The 27,916-nt window shown below is 45.7% G+C and overlaps 1 long non-coding RNA gene across 3 annotated transcripts; it reads left to right on the top strand.

Annotated features, from left to right (window-relative positions):
• Positions 1 to 591: 591 nt before the first annotated feature.
• On the top strand, positions 592 to 26,681 carry LOC132813379 (uncharacterized). Of its 3 annotated transcripts, XR_009644055.1 has the most exons (6): positions 592 to 716; positions 4,968 to 5,072; positions 10,002 to 10,108; positions 18,978 to 19,086; positions 24,085 to 24,191; positions 26,605 to 26,681. It is a non-coding gene; the product is annotated as an uncharacterized LOC132813379 (long non-coding RNA). The 3 variants fall into 3 exon arrangements; XR_009644056.1 differs by lacking the exon at positions 4,968 to 5,072; XR_009644057.1 differs by lacking the exons at positions 592 to 716; positions 4,968 to 5,072; positions 10,002 to 10,108 and adding an exon at positions 15,589 to 15,655.
• Positions 26,682 to 27,916: the final 1,235 nt, after the last annotated feature.

Genomic DNA, 27,916 nt, shown 5'->3' on the forward strand with positions numbered 1-27,916 from the left:
ACTCGCCCAATCTTCGAAGATTGAATAAACATCTGTTGCTCTGTCTGTGTGTGTCTCGCAGTATTTCGAATTGCCACGGGAAAAGTGACAGCCGGTGGGGATAAGGGCTGATACCAGTCAACTTGGAGTTCGCCTTTTTGAACTTAACCTTGTGGACAGTCTCCCTTGACACAAGGGTTAAAGGACAGTCCGCGGTTGGCAGAGTTCGGAGGCAGGACCCGGTTGTTCTGAATCAGATCCCTAGAGTTAGAATAGTTAGCCAAGTGTCAGGAACTATTCTCCGGAGATTCAGAAAGCCTAGACAGAAATCACTTATAACACATTCCTCCCTCACTCGTGACTTGGAGGTGCTGATGTTGGATTAGGATGGACAAAATTAAAATTCCCAGAACACCAGGTTATAGTCCAACAGGTTTATTTGGAAGCACTAGCGCTGCTGCTGCTGCATCAGGTGGTTGTGTGTTTTTAACTTTGTCCCTCACGCTTGTAACTTATGCAGAGCAACAAAAGCCAGGAAGCAGTGCGCATGCTCCAGCCAACAATGGTCACAGGATGATTGATGTCAGCGGTGGACCAATGGAAGTACAGGGGCGGGGCTGGAGGACCTGGCGAGGCGGTTGGCCCTCCGACCAATCAGAGTGAATGAGAGGCGGGACTTGATTATACCACGTGATCATCCTCGCGGACAGCGCGGCTGTGCGGGCGGAGAGCTGTCGGTAAGGAAAGAAATAAACAGCAGCAAGCGGGAGGGAAACGGTGACGGTCTGGGCTGAGAGGTTTTGCGAACATTTGGTGCACATCGGAAAAGACAAATTTGAAATTTACAGTCTCGTTTTTGCAGTAAACCGGAAAATGCCTCATTTCGCGATTGACTCGAGTCAGTGCCGCCATCTTTATTCGGGGCAACGATTCACTGGACACGTGCAGCCGCCATCTTTGTAGGGGGCAAAGTTCAGAGGGGAGTATGTGCAGCTCTCCCTGATAGAGAGTCATGGGGCAGGATTTACACAGAGCACATTCACACCCAGGGAAATGGATATTTTTTCTCTGGATTTGTTTCGTCATTCGTTTAAATGATTTGGATGTGAATAGAGGCGGTACCGTTAGTAAGATTGCTGGTGACACCAAAATTGTTGGTATTGTGGTCAGTGATAAAGGTTGTCTCAGAATACAATGGGATATTGATCAGATGGGCCAATGGGCTGGGGAGTGGCAGATAGGGTTTAATTTAGATAAATGTGAGGTGCTGCATTTTAGAAAAGCAAATCCGAGCAGGACTCACACTGAATTGTAAGGTCTTGGAGAGTCTTGCTGAACAAAGAGACCTTGGAATGCAGGTTCACAGTTCCTTGAAAGTAGAGTCACAGGTCGATAAGACAGTGAAGAAGGCATTTGGTATGCTTCCCTTTGTTGGTCAGAGCGTTGAGTACAGGAGCTGGACAGGACATTGGTTAGGCCACTTTTGGAATATTGTGTGCAATTCTGGTCTCCCTATTATCAGAAGGAGGCACTGAAACTTGAAAGGTTTGAGAATTGATTTTCAAGGATGTTGCCAGGGTTGGAGGATTTGAGTTGCAGGGAGAGGCATAATAGGGACTGGGGCCATTTTCCCTGGAGTGTCATAGGCTGAGGTGTAATTTTGAAGAGATTTATATAATCGTGAGGGGCTTGGATAGCGTAAATAGACAAGGTGTTTACCCTGGGGTGGTGGAGCCCAGAACTAGAGGATATAGGTTAAGGGTGAGAGGGGAAAATTCAACAGGGACCTAAAGGGCAACAAAAATTGTAACATTTCAAAGGCAGTTGAATAGGAAGGGTTCAGAGGGATGTCGGCCAAGTGCTGGCAAATGGGAATAGATTAGGTTCGAATATTTGGTTGGCATAGATGGGTTGTACTGAAGAGTCTGTTTCGGTGCTAGACATCTCTGACTGTGGGATCATAAAACTGCTCCGATTCGCCTCTGAGCACCTTGATGTCCACTTGTTCACTATCTAGCTTCCTCAGTCTCTGAGTGTAATTTTGCTCTGTTTAGTATTTTACTATTATGTTCACAGACCTTTCAGTAAATGAATTGTCCACTGCTGCCCGCCTCCTGACCATATTACAGAGGAGGTAGTACTGGATGTGTTGAATCATATCGAGGTGGATAAATCTCTGGGACCTGTTAAGGTGTATCCCAGACATTTGTGGAAAGCTAGGAATGTGATAGCAGTGCCCCTCCCTGAGATATTTATATTGTCTTTGGTGACAGGTGAGGTGCTGGAAGACATGTGCCATTATTTAAAAAGGTGGTAAGGAAAGGCCAGGGAACAAGAAGTCAGTGAGCCTGAAGTCAGTGGCAGGCAAGTTGTTGGAATGGATTCTGAGGGACAGGATTTACATGTATTTGGAAAGACGAGGAATGGTTAGGGATAGATAGCATGGCTTTGTGTGTGGGAAATTCTCTCTCTAACTTGATTGAGTTTTTTTTTGAAGATGTGACAAAGATGATTGATGAAGGCAGATTGTGAATGTTGTCTATATGGACACTGAACGATGTTCCACAAAGCAGACTGGTTGGCAAGGTTAGATAACATGAAATGTTGAGAGAACTAGCCATTTTGATACAAAACTGGCTTGAAGGTAGGAGGCAGAGGGTGGTGCAGAGGGTTGATTTGTGGACTGGAGGCCTGTGAGCAGCAGCGTGTTGCAGGAATGGATATTGGGTCCTTAAATATTTGACTTGGATGTGAATATGAGATATGGTCAGTAGGTTTACAGAAGACACCAAAATTGGAGGTGTAGTGGACAGTGAAGAAGGTTAGTTCAGAATACAACAGGATCTTGACCAGATGGGCCATTGGGGCGAGGAATGGCAGACTGGGTTCAATTTAGACAAATGTAAGCTGTTGGATTTTGGAAAGGCAAATCAGGGCAGGACTTATACACTTAATGGTAAAGTCCTTGGGAATGTTGCTGAACATAGAGACCATGGAGTGCAGGTTCATTGTTTCTTGTAAGTAGAGTCATAGATAGGCAGGCTAGTGAAGGTGGGGTTTGGTATGCTTATATTTATTGGTCAATGCATTGAGTACAGAAGCTGGGATGTCAAATTGTGGCTGGACAGGACATTGATTAAGCCATTTCAGGAATTATGTTTTAAGTTCGAAATCCCCTGTTCTGGGAAGGATGTTGTGAATCTTGAAAGAGTTCAGACAAGACTTACAAAGACTTTGCTAGGATTGGAGGATTTGGGCTACAGGGAGAGGCTGAATAGGCCAGGGTTAATTTCCCTGGAGAGTCAAAGACTGAGAGGTGACTTCATGGGGATTTATAAAATCATGAGGGGCATGGATACGGTGAACAGCCAGGGTCTTTTCCCCCAGTTAGGTGGGTTCAAAACAATCGCATGGGCTTAAGTTGAGAGGGCAAAGATTTAAAACGGATCTAAGGGGCAAAGTTTTCAAGCTGTGAGTGGTGTGTGTGTGGAATGAGCTGCCAGATGAAGTAGTGGAGGCTGATACAATTACAACATTTGAAAGGCATCTGATTGGGTACATGGACAGGAAGGGTTTCAAGTGATACGGACCAATCGCTGGCAAATGGGGCTCCAGTTGTTGAGGATTCCTAGTTGGCATGGACAAATTGGACCAAAGGTCTGTTTCTGTGCTGTACATCTCTATGACACTAATAAATGAAAATAAGATGTGTTCCTCTTTTGTGGAGAGCTAGCAGAAGCACAGATAATTGTTCTTGGAGCTGAGAAGGTTAAGCAGTGATTTTGATCAGCGGCAAATTTGTTTCTAAGATATTTAATTTTCAGAGAGAGGGGAATTGTTAACAATGTCACAATTTTAGTAACTATTTTCAGGTAATTGGCAAATAATAAGTGAATATGTGAACATTATGTTCTTCAGTAAGTTCTGAGCATCTGGAATAGTCTGAATGGCAGCTGGACAGACTCAGCAATTATTCATAAACAGATTTGGAATTTTACTTTTTAAGGGAAGATTTGGGGTGCTATGGGCAAATGGGAAGGGAATTGGGACAGATTTGCAGCATCTCCAGAGGGAGAGAGTACAGCCCCAATGGGCTGAATAGCCCCCAGCCCCTGTGCTCTGTGATACTGTCCCATTCACTGTGAATGTTGAAGCTCATCCCAGAGCAGAGAGAGGGAGGATCCCACCAATCATCCGGGGCCCATTGTGAGGTGAGTGATGTCAGCGCAGGCCAATAGGGCCAGAGGGCAGTACTGGAGGACCAGGTCGTACGAGTTTGTCCTCCAACCAATCGGAGTGAATGAGGGCATCCTCAAGGTTGGAACTAAAGAAAGGCACATATCGCAGAGATTTGAGAAACTGGAGGACGTGAGATAGGGAGCGTTCTGTGGCTAGTGAGGAATTATATAAATAAGGAAGAGTTGTGAGGATGGTTTAGGTGACATTGATCAGGCGAGTTGAGGATGGAGGAATTTAGGGATCGTGAGGATTAGAGTCATAATGTTATACAGCAAGGAAACAGGCCCTGTGGTCCAACCAGTCCATGCCGACCATAATTCCAAACTGAACTAATTGTACCTGCCTCCGCTTGGTCCACATCCATCCAAATATTTCCTATTTATGTACTTATCTGAATGTCTTTTAAATATTGTAATTGTATTCACAGCTACCACTTCCTCTGGAAGTTCATTCCACACGTGTATCTTTTTTATTAAAACCTTCATGTATTTTCTCAAATCTTTCTCATTTCTTCTCAAAATGAATGCACCCGAGTTTTGAATCCCCCCTCCCCCGGCTATTCACCCTGTCTACACTCTTTCTAATTTTATAAACCTCTAATAAGCTCACGCCTCAACCTCGTGCACGCCAGTGAAAAAATTCCCAGCCTATCCAGCCTCTCCTTAGAACACAATCCCTCCATTCATGGCAACATGCTGGTAAATCTCTTCTGAACCTGCTCCAATTTAATAATCTCCTTCCTATAACAGCACAACCAGAGCTGGACAGAGTATTCCAGAAGAGGCCTCCCCAACATCTTGTACATCCTCAACATAACGTCCCAACTCCTGTACTCCAAGGTCTGAACAATCAAGGTAAGTGTGCTTAGCACCTTATTAACCACCCTGTCTACATGTAACACAAACTTCAAAGACGTGAAGCCCTCGATCTCTCTGTTCCCATATCACTACTCAAGGCCCTACTTTTATTGAGAGTAAGTCCTGCCCTCGTCTGTTTTGTCAGGTTGTTATATTTTGCATTTATTCCAATCCAAAAAATTGAGTATAAAGGCAGTAGGGGTATAATTAAGAGGGAGATCAGGAGGCAAAAAAGGGACGTGAGATAGCTTTGGCGAATAGGTTTAAGAATAATCCGAAGGGCTTCTATAAATACATGAAGAAAAAAAGGCTAACTAGGGAGAAAATAGAGACCCTCCAAGATCAGCAAGACAGCCATTGTGTGGAGCTGCAGGCGATGGGCGAGATAGGAAACCAGTGTTTTGCATCAGTGTTTACTGTGAAGAAGTACATGGGAGATATAGAATGTGAGGAAATAAATGGTGACATCTTGAAAAATGTCCATATTACAGAGGAGGAGGAGATGCTGGATGAGTGGCTAAGGAGCTGGTGCAGGGGAAAAGGATTCACATTTTTTTGGATCATTGTGATCTCCTCTGGAGTAGAGTTGACCTGCATAAGAAGGATGGATTGTACCTGAATTGGAAGGTGTTAACATCCAGACAGGGAGATATTAGTGATACTCGGGAGGCATTAAACCAGTGAGGGAGTGGGTGTAAACCCAATAAGATAGTGAGGAAAGAGTATGTCTGAGACTGGTACAGGTCAGAAGCCAAATAGTCAAGGCAGGCAAGGGCAAGGCACAGAATGAAGTCGGACTGAGCAGTTGCACTGCATTTACTTCAATAGAAGAGGCCTGACAGGGAAGGCAGATGAGCTCAGGGTATGGTTTTGAACATGGCACTGGGATATTATAGCAACTACAGAGGTATCACTCAGGGATGGATAGGACTGGCAGCTTAATGTTCCAGGGTATAGATGCTATAGGAAGAATAGAAAGGGGGACAAGAGAGGAGTGGGAGTAGCATTTTTGATTCAGGATAGCATTATGTTTTTGCTTAGGGAAGATATTGCTGGGAGTACGCCCATTGAAGTTATTTCGTTGGAACTGGGAAATAAGAAAGGGATGACCACCTTATTGGGGTATTCTGCATGGATTTTGTCTGGGTTCTCTGGTTTCCTCCCACAGTCCAAAGATGTGCAGGATAGGTTGGATTATCCAGGCTGAATTGTCCACAGTGTTCAGGGATGTGCAGGTTGGGTGGATTGTCCAGGCTGAATTGTCCGTAATGTTCAGGCATGTGTAGGTTGGGTGGCCCTGGGAAATGCAATGTTACTGGGGGAGGTGAGGAGGCTCTCAGGGTCAGTATCAGTGTGATGGGCTGAATGACCTGCTTCCACACTGTTGGGATTCTCTGATAATTCTACTAGTTTTAAAATAGTTACAGAAAATAATAGACCAGATCTACATGTTAAGGTTCTGAATTGGACAAAGGCTGATTTTGATGGCACGAGGCAAGAACTTTCACCTGGCCCCTCCAGCCTGCTCTACCATTCAATAAGATCAGGGCTGATCTTTTCATGGCCTCAGCTCCACGTTCCCGATCTCCCACCATAACCCTTAATTCCTTTCCTGTTCACAAATCTACATTTTGCCTGAAAGGCATTCAAATGCTGCAGTCAGCAGGGAACGCCACAGATTCACAACCCTTTAGCTGAAGAAGCTCCTCCTGATCTCAGTCCTAAATCTGCTCCCCCTTATTTTGAGGCTCTGGAGTTGGACCCGTCCCCAGTGGAAATAGCCTCCCTGCTTCTGTCTTATCTCCTCCCCTCATAATTTTATTTGTTTCCTATCCAACGTCCCATTCTTCTAAATTACAATGAGTATGGAACATGTTTTCTCAATCTGTCCACATACACCAACCCTCTCAACTCCCAACTCAAACTAGTGACCCTCCTCTGCACTCCCTCTAGTGCCAGTACATCCTTGCTAATGTAAGGGGATCAAACCTGTACACAGTACTCCAGGTGTGGCCTCCCCAGCCCCCTGTACAGCTGCAGCATAACCATCCCTCTGGCAATGAAGGACAATATTCCCTTCACTGCCTTAATTACCTGCTGTACCTGCAAACCAGCTTCCTGTGATTCATGCACAAGGACACCCAGCTCCCTCTGCACAGCAGCCTGCTGCATGTTTTCATCATTTCATCATCCAGTTTGCTGTTAGTCCGACCCAAATGGATGACCTCACATATTCCAACATTGTCCTCCATTTGCCAGATCCTTACCCACTCACTTAATTGATCTGTATCTCTGTGCAGACTTGCAATGGACTCTGCAGACATTGCTTTACTCATCTTTGTATCAAATGTGAACTCTGACACCGTACACTTGGTCCTCAATTCCAAAACATTTGTGTAAATTGCAAACAGTTGTAGTGTCAACACTAATCCAAACACCCGTTTATCCCCATTATTTATTATGTTGGTGAACCGATCCTGTATCAATGATAATTACCCATAATGCTGTGCATCTTTACCTGATACAGCAGCCTTTTGTGTGGCAACGTATCGAATACCTTCTGGAAATCCAGGTACACCACATCCACCGGTTCCCCCTTGTCCAACGCGCTCATTGTATCCTCAAATAATTCCAGTAAATCCATTAAACGTGACCTGCCTTTCATGAATTCATGCTGTGTCTGCGAAATGAGACAATTTCTACCCAGATATCTCACCACTACTTCCTTGAGAGATTCAAGCATTTTCTCCACTGCAGAAGTTAAGCTAACAGGTCCTTTTTGAAAAATAGTGGCACCAATTTGCAGCTTCCAGTCTGTCAAAACCATCCCAGAATCCAACAAATTTTAGTGAATTATCACGAGTTTGTTATTCTCCCCCCCCCCCGCCCCCCACCCCCATCTCCTTTAGTCCCTCGAATGCATTCCATCAGGGCCAGGAGACCCAGCTACCTTGAGGCGGTTATCTTTCCCAACATTGCCTCTTTACTGGGAATGATTGTTTCTCTGTCCTCATCTGCTATTGCCTCCACAGACCTGCCAGAATGAGAGTATATAGACAGTATGTTCCTGTTAAGGCCAAGGCTGGGAGGTGTAGGGAATGCTGCCTGTCGAAAGAAATTGAGGGCCTGGTCAGGAAAATGAAGGAGGCATTTGGCAGGGACAGAGAGCTGTGTTTGTGAGAATCCCTAGAGGAGTATAGGGGCAGTAGGAGTATACTCGAGGTAAACCAGGAGGGCAAAAAGGGGACATGAGACAGCTTTCGGAAATAGGTTTAAGGAGAATCCAAAGTGATTGTACAAACACACTAAGGACAAACGAGTAACCAGGCAGAGAATAGGTACCTGCAAAAATCAAGGCTGTCTGTGGAACCGCAGGAGGTGAGAGAGGTTCTGTGTGAGTGGAGAGGTTTTACAAACACAATGTGCGCATCGGAAAACACATATATTTTGTAACGTCCCAGTCTCGTGTTTTCAGTAAATGGGGAATTGCCTCAGTGTGGCTGCAGGTATGTGTATGCGTCACCATCTTTATTCGGGGCAAGAATTCACTGGATACATGCGGAACTGCCAGCTTTGTAGGGGGCAAGGCGCTGCCAGGCGCATGTGCAGCCTTTCTGTGGTACAGAGTCATTGGGCAGGATTTACAGAGCACATTCAAACTCAGAGAAATGGATGTTTATTTCTGGATTTGTTTTGTCATTCATTTAAATGATTTGGTATCGGAAATGAGTTTGCAGGTCATACAAAATTGGAGGTATTGTGGATAATGAAGAAGGTTACCTCAGATTACAATGAGATATTGATCAGATGGGGTTTAATTTAGATAAATGTGAGGTGCTGCATTTTGGAAAAGCAAATCAGTGCAGGACTTATACACTGAATGGCCAGGCCCTGGAGACGTTTGCGGAACAAAGAGACCTTGGACTGCAGGTTCATAGTTTCTTGCAAGTCAAGTTGCAGGCAGATAGGATGGTGAAGAAGGTGTTCAGTTTATATTCCTTTATTGGTTCGAGCATTGAGTACAGGATGTGGGAGGTCATGTTGCTGTACAGGGCATTCGTTAGGCCACGTTTGGAATATTGTGTGCAGTTCTGGCCTGCCTCCTATCAGAAGGGTGCTGTGAAACTTGAAAGGTTTCAAAAAAGACTTCCAAGAATGTTGTTAGTGTTGGAGGATTTGAGGTTGGAGGCTGGGCTGTTTTCCCTGGAGTGCAATAGGCTGAGCTGTGATGTTATGGAGGTTTATACTATCAAGAGGGGCATGAATGGAGTAAATGAACAAGGTGTTTTCCTTGGAGTGATGGTGTCCAGAAGTAGAGGCATTGCTTCAGGATGAACGGATAAAATTTCAAAGGGGCCTAAAGGACAACTCTCATGCAGTGGGTGGAATGAGCTGCCAGAGGAAGTGGTGGAGGCTAGTACAGATAAAACTTGTTAAAGGCGTCTAAATAGACACATGATATGATGAGTAAGCGTTTACAGGGATATGGGCCAAGTGCTGGCAAATGGGAATAGATTAGGTTCGGATACCTGGTTGTCATGGATGAGTTAGACCGAAGAGTCTGTGTCGGCGCTATACATCTCTATGACTGTGGGATCATAACAGCTTATACTGTTCTGCTTCATCTCTGGGCTCCCTCATGACCACTTTGTTAATGTCTAGCTTCCTCAGTCTCGAACAATGGGTGTATTTTACTATTACTTTTACAGACATTTTTATACGTTAATTTTTCACTGCCGCCCAGCCCCTGACCGTGTGCTGCTTATTAATTTTTTTTCTGGAAAATTTTTGACAGTCAAGAATTCTTTTTTTCCGATGAGCAAGTGTATTTTCCTTCCGTTTCTGACTATAAATTCTGCATCATTTTCGTTCCCTGTAATCCGTTTTGCACTCCCTGAAACATCAACTGTGTTTCTCCTTCCACAGATCCCAGTGATTAATGCCAAAGCCCTGTTGCCTGGGGAGAGGGTGATGTTTGACTTTCTTGTACAGCTGCAGTTTGTGTGGTGAAGGTGCTCCCACAATGTGGTTGGGTAAGAGACATTACAGATTATTCATTACAGCAACAGTGATGATTTGAAGATAATGTCCAAATCAGGAACAGTTTGTAGTTTTATTATCATGCTTATAATTTCACAAAAATATTATTGGAAACTTTAGACAAGGCCAGAGAAGTAGGTTTTGAGGAATGTCTTAAAGGAGGAAAGCAGACCTGTGAGGTTTTGGCTGTGAATTTCAGACCTTGTTGCTTTGGCAACTGTAAAAGCAGCCACACAGGTGAGGTAATGAATTAACAGATCATTGGGAGTCTCGAACAGAATGGGTTGTCGAGGTCTCAAAGGGTGTGTGATACAGCGAGCTAGGGATGGTCACAACCAGGAATTATATCAAGGGTGGAAATTTTAAATTGAGGGATGTGGGCCGGATGCTGGCAGGTGAGACTAGATTGGGTTGGGATATCTGTTCGGCATGGACAGGTTGGGTCGAAAGGTCTGTTTCCATGCTGTACATCTCTGTGGCTCTATGTTGTTGATTATGAATAGCAGCCTTTTGATGGATCAACAAGTTTTGGTACGAGGAAGTACTTGGGCAGAGATTTAGTTTTTCTTGAGATAACAGGGAGGTTGAATGTGGGAAGTTGGCCAGGAGTGTGTTTGTATAAGGAAGTCTGGAGATAACACAAGGTGGATGAGAGTATATGAGCTAATACAATGTTAGAATCAGCTCGAAATAGTGGTCTTGTCCCCCTCACCTCACCACACCTCTGGGATTCAGCTGGTTGTCAGGTTGTGAATCAGGCGGTAACACAATCGGGAGCTGAGTGGCCATGGTGGAGCCTGAAATGAGTGTCACTCAGCTGGCTGTTGCTGAGCAGCTGCTGCTTGGTAGCCCTGTTGGTGACATCTTCCATCACTTTACTGCTGATCGAGTGTGGACTGACGGAGGGAAATTGGCTTGGTTGGATTGCCCTGTGTTTTCTGTTGAACATGCCTGGGCAATGTTCCACAATGTCAGTAGATGCCAGTGCTGGAGCGGTACCTGGCTTGGCGGGTGGCAAGTTCTGGAGCACAAGCCGTCAGTATTATTGCCAGGATATTGGCAGGGCCCGTAGCCTTTGCACTACTTAACCACTTCTTGATGTTATTCAAACTGAATGAAACTGGCTTAAAACTCACATCTGTGATGTTGGAAACCACTGGAGAAGGCTGAGATGGAGCATCCCACTTCTGGCTGCAAATGCTGTTGACTTATCTGGTGCATGGATGTGTGAGGCCCCTCCATCAGTAAGGGTGGGGATATCTGTGATGCTTCCTGCAGTGAGTTGTTTTATTGTCCATCACCGTTCACAACTGGGTGTGGCAGTACTGCAGAGCTCTGATCTGATCCATTGGTTGTGGGATCACTTAACTCTGTTGCTTGCTGTTGATGCTGTTTGATATGCAGATGGTTCTGTTTGGTAGCTTCACCAGGTTGGCACTTCATTTTTAGTTATGCCTGGTGCTGCTCTGGGCATGCCCTCCTTTCCTGTCCTTTGTGATGGGTGAGAGCAGGATTTACAAACCCATGAGATTACAGATTGTGCTGGAGTACAGTTCTGCTGTTGTTGATGTCCCACAGTGCCTCAGGGAGATCCAATTTACGTTCCTACATCTCATCAAAGTCTGTCCCATTTAGAACGGTGATAGTGTCACTCAACACAATGGAAGTTTTTCTCAACTTTAAGCCAAGACTTGTGTCTCCAAAAAGAATGTGCAATGGACGCTCGTACCGATACTGTCATGGACAGATGTATCTGTAGCTGGTCAGTTCATAACAATGAGATCAAGTATGTTTTTCCCTGTTGTTGGTTCCCTCACCACCTGCTGCAGACTCAGTTGTGCAGCGATGTCCTTCAGGACCTGACCAGCTCAGTCAGTAATTCTGTTGCAGAGCTAGTCTCGATTGTGGACATTGAAATCCTGTACCCAGAGTACGTTTGACACCATTTTACTTCCTCAGTGCTTCCTCCAAATGTTGTTCAACATGAAGGAGAAGTGATTCATCAGCCAAGGGAGGACGGAGCGTGGTAATCAGCAGGAGCCATGAGACTTCCTGGTGTCCGGAGTCAATGCTGAGTACTCAGAGGGCAAATCCTCCCTGTCTGTGCCACCACCTCTGCCTGGTCTGTCCTGCTGGTGGGACAGGACATATCCAGAGATTTCAGGAGAAAGTGAAGACTGCAGATGCTGGAGATCAGAGTCGAGAGTGTGGTGCTGGAAAAGCACAGCAGGTCAGGCTGATGAAGGGCTTAGGCTCGAAACGTCGATTCTCCTGCTCCTCGGATGCTGCCTGACCTGTTGTGCTTTTCCATCACCACACTCTCGATATCTAGGGATGGTGATGGTGGTATCTGGTCATTGTCTGTAAAAGGGCTCCTGAAGAAGGGCTCATGCCCGAAACGTCGATTCTCCTGCTCCTTTGATGCTGTCTGACCTGCTGCGCTTTTCCAGCAACACATTTTCAACATTGTCTGTAAGAGTTGATTCCATGAGTATGAGTATGTCAGGCTGTTCCTTGATTGGTCCGTGAGACAGCTCTGCACATTTTGACACCAAACTCCAGATGTTAGTCTGGAGGACGTTGCACCATCGAGAGGGCTGATTCTGTGGTTGTATTTTCTGGTGCCTTGTCAGATGCTGAGTGGTCCATCCAGTTTCATTCCTTTGTTGAGACTTTGCAGTGATTAATACAGTGAGTAGCTGGCTGGGCCACTGTCGGGTTGGCAGGATATTTTTCCACCATTGACAATGGTTCCATGGAGATTAGGAGATTCCTAATTCCAGTTATTTTTTCTTGAATTCAGATTCCACCATCTGCCAAGTTGGGATTCGAACCAGGATTTCTGTCATTGGTTTTAATATTTTGGGTAAAAGTTAAATACATTAGGTTTGTTCACTCACTTTAAATATCACTTACCCCGGTTTTGTTTCTTTGTGAAACACTGTCCATCATCCTGTCTCCTCCATCCTTCTCTCCACCAACAAGAGTTTGGAGCACATGGAGTTTCTCTGTCACTAAGACTGAGACAATCCGATCTGCTGCTTCCCTCCCTCCCACTGAGTCAAACTGCCTCACGTGGTGTTCCCGGATTTTGTCCAAACTTTCTCCAATCCCGGTCAAGCCTTATCAGAGCTCATCTTGACCCTTTTACCCTCATCTCAGTAAACCATAGAGTTTCCAACTCTCTTTTCTCCCCCTCCTCATCAGTCTCCGTCACCGATTCACAGATATTGTTCCTTGTTCTGTCTTTTCTGGTTATGTCCTTCTCTCCCATTCTGTGAAAAACTAATATTTGACCTCATGGTTGTTGAAAAATCCTGCTCCATCTCCACTCTCCCTTTCCTTTCTGAATTCCTTGCATTTGGTGTCCCTCATGGATCTATCCTTGGCCCCTCTTGTATCTCCTCTACATACTGACAGGAGGTGACATTGTGCAAAAGCACCATGTTGGGTTTCACATGTACACTGACAATGCCCAGCTCTCCCTCCCCGTCATCCCTCTCCATTACTCCACTGTTTCTCAGTTATCAAGCTGCTAACCACATTCCCACTACTCGATTAGGTGCAGTTTCCTCCAATGAAACATTGTCATGGTTAAACCCGTTGCCTGACCAATTCCTTTCCCTTACTGCTGAGCCCCTCCCTCTCACTGAGAACTATACAGCAGAACTACACTCTTCACAATATTGCAGTTCACTCTTCACAATATTGCAGTTGTTTCTGACGCGAAGCTGACCTTCTGATTAGACGTTTACACAATCCCAAACACCAGGAATTCCAATCTCTTAAACGTTGTTTGTCCCCTCCTCACCCAGCTCCATTGCTACTGAAACCCCTTACCCGTGTCTGTGTTGCCTTAAACGTTATGAATCCGAAACAGAACCCTTGATTCTGTGACTGGCTCAGAATCTGGTTTCAGACTCCCCCCTCAGTATTTACCCTCAGACACATCAGTATTTATTCTGTCAAACCCCTTCAGAATCTGGTGGTGCGGTCTGATTGTAGCTTGTGGGAATGGCAGAAGCTGATGTGTTGTATCTGGGTGGAAGGTAAGGACTTGGGGTGGGTGGGGGGAGCTTGCGGGGTGTTCTATCCTTGTTGCAGTTGGAGGTGTGGGTTTCAAAGGCCGAGGTGCAGGAAGTGGAGGAGATACATTGGATGGTATTGACCACATGGGAGGGGAAATTGCAGTCCTTGAAATATTTGGTATTTTGGTATGTTCTGGCTTCACTGGAACACTGCAGTAAGCATGAGACAGAGGTGTTGGCCAGGTGTGTTATAGTGACAGGCAGCTGGAAGCTCGGGGTCTGTTTTGCAGCAGAACGTCGATCATCAGTCGCCATTTCCGCCACCTCCACTGAGATGCTGCCAGACACAGGTTCCTGTCCCCTCCATTAACAGCTATGCACCCTCCCAGCCAGATCGTAATCCACTCCTTTGTCTTTCCAAATGTTCCGGTCTCTCTCTGGGTTCTGTCCCTGCCTATTATTTACTCTTTAACCCCTATCTCCTGCAGTATAAAGATCTGCAGGTTAGTTGAATTGGCCAAGCTAAATTTCCCATAATGCTCAGGGATGTGTAGGTTAGGTGCATTAGTCAGGAGGAATATACAGTAATAGGGTAGGGGAATGGGTCTGGGTGGGATACCATTCGGAGGGACGCTGTGGACTTTTAGGGCCGAATAGCCTGTTTCCACGCTGTCAGGATTCTAATTTTCCCAGCTCCCATCGGTTCTGAGGAAGGGCCACTGGACAGATTCCTGTTCCCAGATGCTGCCAGACCTGCTGAGCTTTCCCAGCACCTCCTGCTTGTTGTTCCTGATTGACCCCATCCATCCACCTTCCGGGTTTGATTCAGGCAGGGGGAGGATCCCACCACTGACCTCACAATGGGGTCCAGCTGATTAATGGCAGCTTTCCACCAATAGGAAAAGGAGGTGGGACTGGTGGACGAAGTGGAACCAGCTGGTCATCCAAACAATGGGAGTGAATGAGGGGCGTGGCCAGTGGGATGACACGTCACCAGTAACTCCGCCTGTGCAGTGTCACGTGACTCGGCCGTTGGTGAATGTGGGAGAGGCAAACAGGGAAGGGGAGAGTGGCCTCAGAGACAGAGGTAATGAGTCACTTCAGACTGGGAAGTTTTAATTACACTCTGTACGGGTCGTTAGTCTGAATTAGAAACTCTTAATCCCGCGTTTGCAGCAGATGGGAAAATGGCTGCGGCCCTCAGGCGGTGATAGGTCCTGGGATATGGGCGCCATCTTTATTGGGGGCAAGATACAGTGAGGGGCATGGACATGTCCTCTTCCTCGGATGGGGGAGAGGGCGGGGGGGGCATGTGATTTTAGGAGAGGCATTTACACATCAAGCACAAACCAAGAGAAAGGTATGTCTTTATATTCTGTTTTGTTTTGTCAATTTATTTCATAGGATAGTAAATCAGAATAATTGAGGTTGGGATCTCAAAAGTAAGTTTTTACAGTCAATGGAGTCATCAGGATCTGAATATCATTGGCATTTAACTGTGGAAGGAGAAAGGTTTGTCAGTTCTGTTTGTGGGAAAATATCTCCAATATTTTTGTTAAGCAGAAAGATGTACAAATTCATGTTTGGATCACCCTTTGGGTGTGTGCTCTGTTCTGGGCCATGCAGCTGAGGAAGGAGATATTGGCCTGAGAGGGAGCACAGATTTATCCAAATTTCACCTCGTCTCTTTGTAAGAACACTCAGATTTAGACCCAATCACCCACTTCATGATGTTAACCTGTAAACTTCATATTTTCAATTACCTGCAAACTTCCCATTAAAACTCCTTTTAGACTCAAATTCCAGTACCTTTTCAGGTGGGATGTTTCAGCTTCTGACAACTGTCTGTTCATTCAGAAACTGCTGAGGTCCATGTTGACTCTGGGGTTACAAAGGGCTGAACTGAAAGATGAGATGCTGTCCCTGAGCTCCCATTGAGATACACTGGAACAGTACAGGAGGCTGAGGGCAGTGTAGGTGTGAGCAGGCAATGAAAATGACAGGGCTGCACTGTGAGGGCTGCTTGGCTCAATGAGAGTGTTCTGGAGTTGGGTGTAAACAGAGTGAGGGGAGACGGGGAGAAGGTGAAGCTGAAACTCCGTTTTAGTTCAGGCCGTTCAGAAATTCACATGGTCCCATTGGGAACAGCCAGTTTTTAAGTGATACCTGCGGGGTATTTGTTAACAGTTTTTAATGTATTTTTCCTGAGGGCAGTTGAGAGTTAACCACATTGCTGTGGGTCTGGAGTCACATGTAGGCCAGACCAGGTGAGGATGACAGTTTCCTTCCCGACAGGACATGAGTGAACCAGTTGGGTTTTCTAACAATTGACAATAGTTTCATGGTCATCATTCGCCTTTTCATTCTCGATTGTATTGGATTCCGATGCTGCCATCAGCCATGTTGGGATTCTAACCCTAATCCTCGGAACACTGTACATTTCAATCATCTGGCAGGAATACCATTAAGCCATTGCCTTCCTTTTTTAGCAATATTTAAAAGCAAGTTCCATCATTCTACGTGTACAATGTGAGATAAAATACTGCGGTGTCCATGTGTCGGCCTCTCCAAAAGGTCAATCAACAGAAATTTGTTTGGTGGTGAAATATGTCACTTTTTTGTGGAGGGGGGAGGTGGTTTATTAAACAAAAACGAATCCAAATAAAAATCTTATGCCACGGACATGTAATTTCTGAAGCCGGAGGGGGATTACAGAGACAGGGAGGGTGGTGGGGACGGAGGGGGATTACAGAGACAGGGAGGGTTGTGGGGACGGAGGGGGATTACAGAGACAGGGAGGGTTGTGGGGACGGAGGGGGATGACAGAGACAGGGAGGGTGGTGAAGCCGGAGGGGGATTACAGAGACAGGGAGGGTGGTGAAGCCGGAGGGGGATTACAGAGACAGGGAGGGTGGTGAAGCCGGAGGGGGATTACAGAGACAGGGAGGGTTGTGGGGCCGGAGGGGGATTGTTGTCCAAACATCACTGTGGTGTACATGGACTGCAGCATTTCAGGGAGGCGGTTAACCACCACTTTCTCCAAGACAAGTAAAGGTGGCCAATAAATACTGGTCTGGGCAGCAAAGGCACCCTCCAGTGAATAAAACCAAGCAGTGACCTCTCTGAGCTGACTTGCTGTGAAGTTAAAAACCTCTCTGGAAATGGAGTGGACAGAGAAGAGAAACAGTGACATTTCACAGCTGCCCTCAGAGAGACCTCACCCTTGGAAGTACTCAGAGCCAGGGATCAGCTCAGTGAGTTTCAGTCTCTTCAAACATCAATCTTAGTCAGTTTTATTTTATTAAATCTACAATCATGAGTCAGGTGAGGATTTCTTTTTAATGTCTTACGGTCTCTTGATTAAATGTTTAAGATATAAAACGTAAGCAATAAGTTATTCTCGGGCAGTATTTTTCGAGCAGTAAGACTGTGCCTTTGTCTTGGTCTGTAGGTTGTTAAGGCGGAGAGATGGCCTGTTGTAGAGTGGCGTGCTGTTCCTGTCGGGTGCGGAAGATTAGGGAGAGTTTCAATGAACCTGATGATTTGTCTGCAAGAAGTGTGATTGCAAATCCTATTGGATCACATGGATTGGTGGAGGAGTGATTAAAGGCAGTGAGGAATTGACAGGAGCCGGGGAGTGTGATAGGCGGCAGTCTCAGGATACTGCAGATACAGTCAGGTAGGTGGGTTACCTCCAGAAAAGCTAGGAGGGGTAGGTAGGTACTGCAGGAGTCTCCTGTGGCTATCCCCATCTCCGACAAGTGTACTGTTTTGGAAAATGTAGGTGGTAATAGACTTTCAGGGGAAAGTAGCACTGACAGCCAAGTTACTGGTACTGAGACTGGCTTCTAACATAATGTGAGGTGTATCCAGTTCCACACGATCGATGGTGATAGGGGACTCTCTCGTCAGGGGCGCAGTCTGCCGTTTCTGCAGCTGACAGTGAGAGATCAGAATGGGGTGGTGCTGCCCTGGTGCCAGTGTCAAGGATATCTCTCAGAGGGAGCAGAACATTCTCAAAGGGGAAAATAACCAGTGGGAGGACATTGTACATTGGTACCAATGACATAGGAAGGGGAAAGCATGGGGTCCTGAGGAGCAGGGAGATTTGCTAGTGCCACTCGGGAGGCATTAAACCAGTGAGGGAGTCGGGGTAATCCTAAAGAGATAGTGAGAAAAGAGGTGAGTCTGAGGCTGGTACTGTTCACCAGATCAGACTGTCAAGGCAGGCAAGAGCAAGCTACAGAATGAGGTGGGACGGACCAGTTACACTGCATTTATTTCAGTGCAAGAGACCTGACAGGTCAGGCAGGTGGGCTCAGGGTATAGTTTTGAACATGTGACTGGGATATTACAGCAATTACAGAGGCAGCACTCAGGGATGGATAGGACTAGCAGCTTAATGTTCCAGGGTATAGATGCTATTGCAAGGGGACAACAGAGCAGGGGGAGAGGTGTTTTTGATTAGGGATAACATTATGGCTGGGCTTCGGGAGGATATTCCTGGGAGTACATCCAGGCAAGTTATTTGGGTGGTACTGAGAAATAAGAAAGGGATGACCATCTTACTGGGATTGTATTATAGACTCTCTCCCAATAGTCAGCGGGGAATTGAGACACAATTTTACCGGCAGACCTCAGTTATCTGTAAAAATATAGTTGCAATGATAAGGGGTTTTAACTTTACCAACATGGCCTCGGAGTGCTGTAGTGTTAAGGGCTTGGATGGAAATGTATTTGTTCAGTGTGTACGAGAACATTTCTGATTGAGTTTGTAGGATGTACCTACTAGAGAAGGAACAAAACCTGACCTGTTTCCTTTATTCATTCACAGGATGAGGCTATCACTGGCTCGGCCAGCATTTATTGCTGCGTTTACCCAGAGGGCAGTTAAGAATCAACCACGTTGCTATAGGTCTGGAGTCCCATGCAGACCAGACCAGGTAAGGATGGCATTTTCCTTCCCTAAAGGTCATGAGTGAACCACATGGGTTTTTTCAACAATTGACAATGGATTCCTTGTCGTCACTAGATTATTTTTTCCAGATATGTATTGAATTCACTTTCCAAAATCTGCCGTGATGGGATTCAAACCCAGGTCCCCAGAACGTTATCTGGGTCTCTGGATTAACTGTCTAGTGATAATTTCACTCAATCATCACTGCCTCTTAGGAAATGAGGCAGGGTGAGTGACTGGGTTATCAGTGGGGCAGCACATCAGCACCAAAGATCCCACAGTATTGTGGCTCAGTGGTTAGCGCTGCTTCCTCAGCAACAGAGACCTGGGTTTGATACCAGCCTCAGGCAACTGTCTGTGTTGGAGTTGGCACATTCTCCCCAGTGTTTGTGAGGGTTTCCTTCGGATATTCAAATTTACTCCTACAGTCCAAAGATGTGTAGGTTAGTTGGATGAACCATGTTAAATTTCCCATAGTGTCCAGATGCAGTATATGAGGTTTTGGGATGTGCAGGCAAATCTCTGCCTGATGTGAAAAGATCGTTTTGAGGTCCTGGACAGAGCTCAGTGAGGTGTGGCTGAACGTTTTACATTTCCCGTGGCGGTAAGGGAAGGTCAAAGGTGTGGAGCATGTGTTGGTGGGAGGGTGTGGACCTAACAAGGGAGGTGCAGAGGGAATGGTCTCTGTGGAACGCAGATAGCGGTGGGGAGGGAAATATGTCTATGGTGGGGTCTGACTTTAGGTAGCAGAAATAAGAGGTTAATGCGCTGTATCTGGAGATTAGTGGGGTGGAAGATGAAGACCGCAGGGCTGTATTCTTTATTGTGGCTGGAGGGGTGGGGTAAAGGTGGAGGTGCGGGAAGTGGAGGGTATGTGTTGGAGGGCATTGTTGATCAAGTCGGAGGAAAGTTACGGTCCTTGAAGTAGGCCTTTCTGGGATGTCCTGGAATAGAATCCAAAGAGATTAAACGAATATATCACAGACAAAAGATTAACTGGACCAGAGAATAGGACCGCTTAAAGGTCAACAAGGCTGTCTATGGAATCACAGAGGGTGTGAAATATATGCAAATATTTCACGTCATTTTTACTGGAGAAGTATATGGAAGCTCGAGAGTTTGGAGAAATAAACAATGATAACTTTGAAAGTGTCCATGTTACAGGGGAAGTGGGACTGGATGTCTTAAATCACATCAAGGTGGATAAAGCCCTGGAACCTGATCAGGTGTATCCTGGAACTTTCTGGAAATCTAGGGAACTGATTGTTGAGCCTCTCCTGAGGTATTTGTATCGTTGATAGTGACAGGTGAGGTGCCATTATTTTTAAAAAGGTGGTAAGGAGGGGCCATGGAACAAGAGAACAGTGAGCCTGAAGTCAGGCAGTCAAGTTGGTGGAAGGGATTCTGAAGGACAGGATATCCATCTATTTGGAAAGGTAAGGAATGATCAGGGAGAGTCACTGTGGCTTTGTACATGCACAATTGTGTTTCACTAACTTGAGTGAGTGTTTTGAAGTGACAAAGAAAATTGATTAAGCCAGGCGGTGAATGTTGTTTATATGGACATTCAACAAGGTTCCACAAAGCAGACTGGTTAGCAGGGTTAGATCACATGGAATGCAGGGAGAGCAAGCCATTACAAAACTACCTTGAATGTAGGAGACAGAGGATGATGATTGAGGTTTGCTTTGCGGACTGGAGGCCTGTGAGCAGCAGTGTGCTGCAGGGATGGATATTGGGCCCTTAAATAAATGACTTGTATGTGAATATATGAGATATGGTCAGTAGGTTTACAGAAGACACCAAAATTGGAGGTGTAGTGGACAGTGAAGAAGGTTAGTTCAGAATACAACAGGATCTTGATCAGATGGGCCATTGGAGCAAGGAATTGCAGACTGAGTTCAAATTAGATAAATGTGAGCTGTTATATTTTGGAAAGGCAAATCAGGGCAGGACTTATGCACTTAATGGTAAAGTCCTGGGGAACATTGCTGAACAATGGACCTTGGAGTGCAGGTTCATAGTTCCCTGAAAGTAGAGTCACAGGTAGGCAGGGGAGTGAATGCAGCATTTGGTACGCTCCCCGTTATTGGTCAATGCATTGAATGCAGCTGTTGTGATGTCATATTGTGGCTGGACAGGGCACTGATGAAGGCCCTTCTGGAATTCTGTTGTCAGTTCCAATCTCCCTGTTCTTGGAATAATGTTGAGAAACTTGAAAGGGTTCAGAAAACATTTGCAAGGACTTTCCTGGGGTTGGACGATTTGAGCTATTGGGAAAGGCTGAATAGGCTGGGACTATTTTCCCTGGAGATTTGGAGGCTGAGAGGTGATCTTATAAAGTCATGAAGGGCATGGATAAGGTGAGCAGTCAGGGACTTTTTCCCAAGTTCGGTGGCTCCAGAACGAGAGGGTACAGGCTTAAGGTGAGAGGGAAAAGATTTAAAGGGGATTTAAGGGGCATCGTGTTCATGTTGAGGGCATTGCAAGTATGGAATGAGCTGCCAGAGGAAGGGGTGGAGGCTAGTACAATTGCAGCATTTAAAAGGCGTCTGACTGGGTACTTGAAGAGGGAGGTTTTAGAGGGATAAGGGTGAACCGCTGGCAAATGGGACTCCATTAACGCTCTCCGTTAATGGTCAATGCATTGAATACAGAAGCTGGGACGTCATATTGTGGCTGGACAGGACGTTGATTAAGCCACTTCTGGAATTCTGTTTTCAGTTTGAATTTCCCTGTTCTGGGAAGGATGTTGTGAAATTTGAAAAGGTTTGGACAAGATTTACAAAAACGTTACCAGGATTGGAGGATTTGGGCTACAGGGAGGGGCTGAATAGGCTGGGGCTGAGAGGTGACTTCATTGAGATTTATAAAATCACGAGGCGCGTGGATAAGGTGAGCAGCTGGCATCCTTTTTCCTCAGGTTAGGTGGGTCCAAAACTAGAGCACATGGGTTTAAGTTGAGAGGGCAAAGATTTAAAAGGGATCGAACTGGCAACATTTTCAAGCTGAGTGTGGTGTGTGTATGGGAGGGCTACCAGATGAAGTAGTGGAGGCTGAAAAATCACAACATTTAAAAGGCTTCCAATTGGGTACATGAATAGGAAGGGTTTTGATGGATACAGGCCAATAGATGGTAAATGGGAATCCATTAGTTTAGGATTCCTTGTTGGCACAGACGAATTGGACCGGAGGTCTGTTTCTTTGATCTTAATAAATTAAGATGCATTCCTCTCTTTTGTGCAGAGCTAGCTGAAGCACAGATAATTATCCTTGGAGCTGAGAAGGTGAAGCAGTGATTTTGACCTGGTGCCGATTTTGTTCCAAGGTCTTGAATTTGCAAAGAGAGAGAGGAATTGTTAACCCTGTCACAATTTTTAGTAACTACGTTCAAGTAATTGGCAAATAATACAAGGTGAAAATGTGAACACTATTTTACTCAGTAAGTTCTGAGCATCTGGAACAGTCTGAACGACACAGATTCAGCAGGTATTTTGAAACAGACTTGGAATTTTACTTTTTAAGGAAAGATTTGGGGGTAGTTGGGACAGATTTGCACCATCTACAGAGGGAGAGAGGACAGCTCCAATGGGCTGAATAGCCCCCAGCCCCAGTGCTCTGTGATACTGCCCCATTCACTGTGAATGATGAAGCTCATCCCAGGGCAGAGAGAGGGAGGAGCTCACCTCTCAATCGGCGCCGGCTTGATTAACGGCAGCTCCAGACCAATAGGAGGAGAGTCTGTGTGGTCCTGCAGCCAATGGGAGTGAATGAGGGGTGTGGCCAGCAAACGACACCTGTCCATGAGCTGTGCAGGTGCAGTGTCACTGGGTGGGGGTGGGAGAGACAGCAGGGACTGGGACAGAGGCTGTTGGACCTGAATTACAAACTCCCGGTAAATTAAAACCAAAAGAACTGCAGATGCTGTAAATCAGAAACAACAACCAGGAGGGTCTGGAGAAGCTCAGCAGGTCTGGCAGCATCTGTGACGAGAAATCAGAGTTAACGTTTCAGATCTGGTGTCCCTTCCACAGAACAGATGTTACTGAGAAAAAAAAAGTCCGTTTATGTGCAGAAGATAGTGTGGGGGATGGGGGCAAGATAAAAGGAGTAAAGGTGGGGATAGAGTGAGAAGAGCGGTTGGATAAAGGAGTGGATAACGATCTGACTGGGGGAGGGTGACTAGCTGTTAATGGAGACTATTAGTGGCTAACCATAGGTAGTGTGTAATGACAGGCTGTGACATGAGGTGGCTACGACATGAGGTTGTTAACCTGTGGTTAGCCACGAACTGTCTCCATTGTAAGCTGTTGCCCACCTATATCACTCCACGATTGGAGCTGCTGAGGACACAAACCTTTGGAATATCCTCCCTAACCCCCTCTGTCCGCCTTAAAGATGTATCTAAAAATCGTTCTCTTTAATCAACGTTTCCATCATCCGTGAAGCATTTTAGGAGATTTGTCAATGTGAAAGGCTCCATACAATGCAGGTAGTTGCTGTTATTGTCTGACATCAGGAGAAACAGGGATGAGCCCTCTCTCTCTCTCACCTGATGAACAACAGCCAAAGCAGGAAGCACTGAGCATGCTCCAGCCCACAATGGGCCTCGGATTATTGATGTCAGCGCAGGACCAATAAGAGTGGGGGAACGGGGCTGGAGGACCAGGATGTGCCAGTTGGTCCTTCAACCAATCGGAGTGAATGAGGGGCGGGACAATACTCAACCACGTGATAAACTTCACTGACAGCACAGTGTTGTTGTGGCCAAGGCATTGGAAATGTGTGAAGGTGCAGGGCAGGGGAAAGGAAAGACATAGACCAGAAAGAGAAGGAAATGTTCATGGTATGGGATGAGAGGTTTTACAGAACTTAGTGCACATTGTGAATCACAAATTTGAAAATCCCAAATTCTGCCCCATTTTCCCTCCTTATAATGCATTTTGCACTCCCTGAAATAGCAACTGTGTTTCTCCCTCCACAGATCCCAGTGATCAGTGCCAAAGCCCCATTGCCTGTGGAGAGGGTGATGTTTGATTTCCCTGTCCAGCTGCAGTTCATGTGGTGAAGGTGCTCCCACAATGTGGTTGGGTAAGTGCTGTTATAGATTATTCACTCAGCAATATTGAAGAGTTGACAATGTATGTGCAAATCAGCAGCAGTTTGTTTTTTTAATCATGGTTATAATTTCACAGAAATACTATTGAAAAATTCTGGCATAAGGCCACAGATTGAGATACTAGGTCAAGTGATCAAAAGCATTGCCAAATGACCAGGTTTTCGAGAACATCTGAAAAGAGGAAAGCAGGTCTGAGAGGGTTCAGGTGGGAATTCCAGACAGTGTTGCCTTGGCAACAGTAGAAACAGCCAGACAGGTGAAGCAATGAATAAATACAAATGAGTTGTCAAGGTCTTGCAGGGTGTGTGGTGCAGGGAGACAGGGATGTTCACAGGGTGAGAATTTTAAATTGTTGCCTGTAAATAGGAGCCTTTCGATGGATCAACTAGTTTTGGTACAAGTGAGCACTTGGGCAGGAGGGTTTAAGATACTCTTGAGATTACATGTAAGTTGAATGTGGGAGGCTGGCCAAGAGTGTTTGGATAATTAAGTCTGGAGATAAATACTCGTCCATCCCTGCATTCAGTAAATGAGCTGAGACTAGGGTGGAGTTGGGTGATGTCACCAATGAAGAAAGTGTGTTTTTGGAGTTGGGCTCTTCCTCCACATCACCCCCACCTCCCTCCCCTCACCAAATCACAGGTATTGTTCCTTGTTCTGTCTGTCTGTCTTTTCTGGTTATGTCCTTCTCTCCCATTCTGCTACGAAGTAATATTTTGACCTCACCGTTGTTGGAAAAACCTACTTCATCCCCACTCTCCCATTCCTTTCTAAATTCCTTGTATGTGGTGTCCCTCAAGGATCGATTCTTGGTCCCTCCTGTTTCTCACCCACATACTGTCAGGAGGTGACATCGTCCAAAAGCACCGTCTGAGGGTTCACATGTACACTGACAATGCCTAGCTCTCCCTCCCCATCATCCCTCTCCATTACTCAGTTATCAAACTGCTCATCACACTCCCACTACGCGATTGGCTGCAATTTCCTGCAATGGAACATTGAAATGGTTAAACCCATTGCCTTCAGTTGCTATTACAAATTCCTTTCCCTTACTGCTGAGCCTCCCCCTCTCCCTGGGAACTGTCTGAGGCAGAACTACACTCTTCACAATATTGCTCTCATATCTGTAACCCCAAGGTGACCTTCTGATCAGGTATCTACACAATCACAAACACCAGGAATTCCAATCTCTAAAACGTTGCTTCCCCCCCCCCCTTCACCCCAGCTCCATTGCTACTGAAACCCCTGACCCGTGTTGATGTTGCCTTAAACTTGACGAATCTAAAACAGAACCCTTGATTCCGTGACTATCCGAGTATCTGATTCCAGATCCCTCATGATGGGAAACATCCTCTCAGTATTTACCCTGTCAAACTCCTTAAGAATCCTGCATGTTACAATGAGATCACCTCTCATTCTTCCCAAATCCAGTGAGTAGAGTCCCAACATTTTCAGCCTTTTCTTAAAAGATAATCCCTACAAGCCAGGGATCATCCCAGTTAATCTTTTCTGAAATGCCTCGGATGAAATTATGTATTCCCTTAAATAAAGGGACCAAAACTTCTGTCATTACTCCAGATGTGGTCTCACTCGCACTTTGTAAAGTTACTCTCAGGTATATACTCCAAACACTTACACTGAAAACTCCTTGTAATAAGAAACAACGTTCCATTCCCCATCCTGATTCCCTGTTATAACTGTGTTTCCTACGCAATTACCCCTGGTCCCTTTGTGGTGCAGCTTTCGACAGTTTCCACCATTTCATAGCACTCTGTTCTTTTATTATCTCCTCCAAAATGAGCAACTTCACAATTTCCCAAATTATGCTCCATTTGCTAACTTGTTGCCCACTTCTCCAATGAATCCCTCTCTGTAAACTGTTTATAATCCTTTTGGAACTTTACCGTTCTGCCTTTTCTCAGAGATTTCCCCGCTCATTCTTCTAAACATTTCCTGGAAGCACTGGGCAGTGGGAAGCACTTGTTACCTTTTCAGAGAGACTCTTTGGAATGACTGGGAGGAGCTTGCTGCTCATGGGTCAGAATGGAGACAACTTGCCCATCGAGCTGCATGAGCCTTTCACCCCCCCTGTCTAATTGATGAGGCACAGCGGTAGCACGGAAGGAAAGAAAAGGAAGCACACATCCTGCTCTCCACATCGCACTGACTCTTGAAACATTGTGTCCCATGTGTCAAAGATCTGCCCTGTTCAGTCACATGAAGACCCAGTGTGGAAACTCACAGAAACCCATACAGATTTCCCCCTGAACTAACTGCTGACCCCCACAAGGGGTAATGTGTCCAGTCATCCTGGGCCAGGAGGAGGGGGTGGTGAGAGTTTCTTAAATGAACTGACAGTGACAGTTTTATAAACGTGTTTTACAGGTGGACATTCAGATGGTAATCTCAGTAATTGTAACGCCAAACTGTGACAAAATTACTCAATTCATCAGGAGCTGGATATTCACATTGTGTGTGAGTATTGTATTCCAGCTCATTCCCATTTGCTGCATAAATGTCCTCTTTTGAATCACCCCACACTCTCAGTAGATCTCCCCCAAGTCTTCAATATGTGTCCTGTAATCCTTTTCTGATGAACTCATGAGTGTAAGGTGGATTATTCTAAATCTGTAAACCCCTCTGTCACAGGGCACCCGCAATTTCCTCTGCTACAAGGAGAACAACCTGTTTCCCCAAACCCCTGATTCCCCAATGTCTGTTTGCTCCCTATAAGGCACACATCAGGATTGTGTTGGAACATTCTCCACTTGCCTGCATCAGTGCAGACACCAACAATATTAAAGTGAACATCCTCCAGGACAAAGCACTGTGCCTGAGTGGTGTCCCATCCACCACCTTCAGCGTTCCTTCTCCCCATCCCCAGGGTACAGTGGCATCACTGTGTAAAAGGGAGTCAGCATTGTCTGACCAGACCATAGGGCTGCTCTCTCATTAGGGAGAAATGTCTGGTGGTGGGTTTAACCTGAAGGTTACCACAGCCCAGGCAAGGGGAGAGGTTGAGAACAAGAGTCCATCTATTGTAGATGGATATTCTTGATATGTATTAACAACACCCATGTCTCTGCAACTAAAATCCCCCATTCCTTGTACCATCCTGGTAAATCTCCTGTGCCCCCTCTCAGGGACCCTGCCATCCTTCCCAATGTGTGGGTGATCTCTGGTTTGCACAGACCCAGCTGCTCTGTGTTCCTGTGGGTGATGTCATCATCGAGCAACAGTTGCATTGAACCTCACTGTCTGTAAGGGTGGGAGACACAGAAATCCCGGTAGCATTTGAGATGTATTTAGTGTGCACTTGCAATGCCATGATAGATGAGACTTTTCCACAATTATTGGAAAATAGATGAGGACAGTTAGGTGGTAGTTTTCTTTGTCACAGACCCGATGTACTACCAGAGCCTTTTTCTGTTCTGTAGACCGCTAAGATGTTTATTATAGGAATATGACAAGCTCCATTGGACTTCAGGTCAGAAAGGGTGATACTAGAGTAGATGACAGATGATTGGCCGATGTTTTGGGAGGAAAAGGAGATTGAGGGGTTTAAGGAAGAATTCAGAAGCTCAGCACAGAATCGGAAAGGGCCGTCATCAAGTGAGAAATAAACATTGGGAATCCTGAAGGCTGGAAATAAAAAAGGCACATATAGCAGAGCTTTGAGAGACTGGAGGGGATTAGA

This window comes from Hemiscyllium ocellatum, unplaced genomic scaffold, assembly GCF_020745735.1.
Source record: "Hemiscyllium ocellatum isolate sHemOce1 unplaced genomic scaffold, sHemOce1.pat.X.cur. scaffold_3629_pat_ctg1, whole genome shotgun sequence".
Taxonomy (NCBI): domain Eukaryota; kingdom Metazoa; phylum Chordata; class Chondrichthyes; order Orectolobiformes; family Hemiscylliidae; genus Hemiscyllium; species Hemiscyllium ocellatum.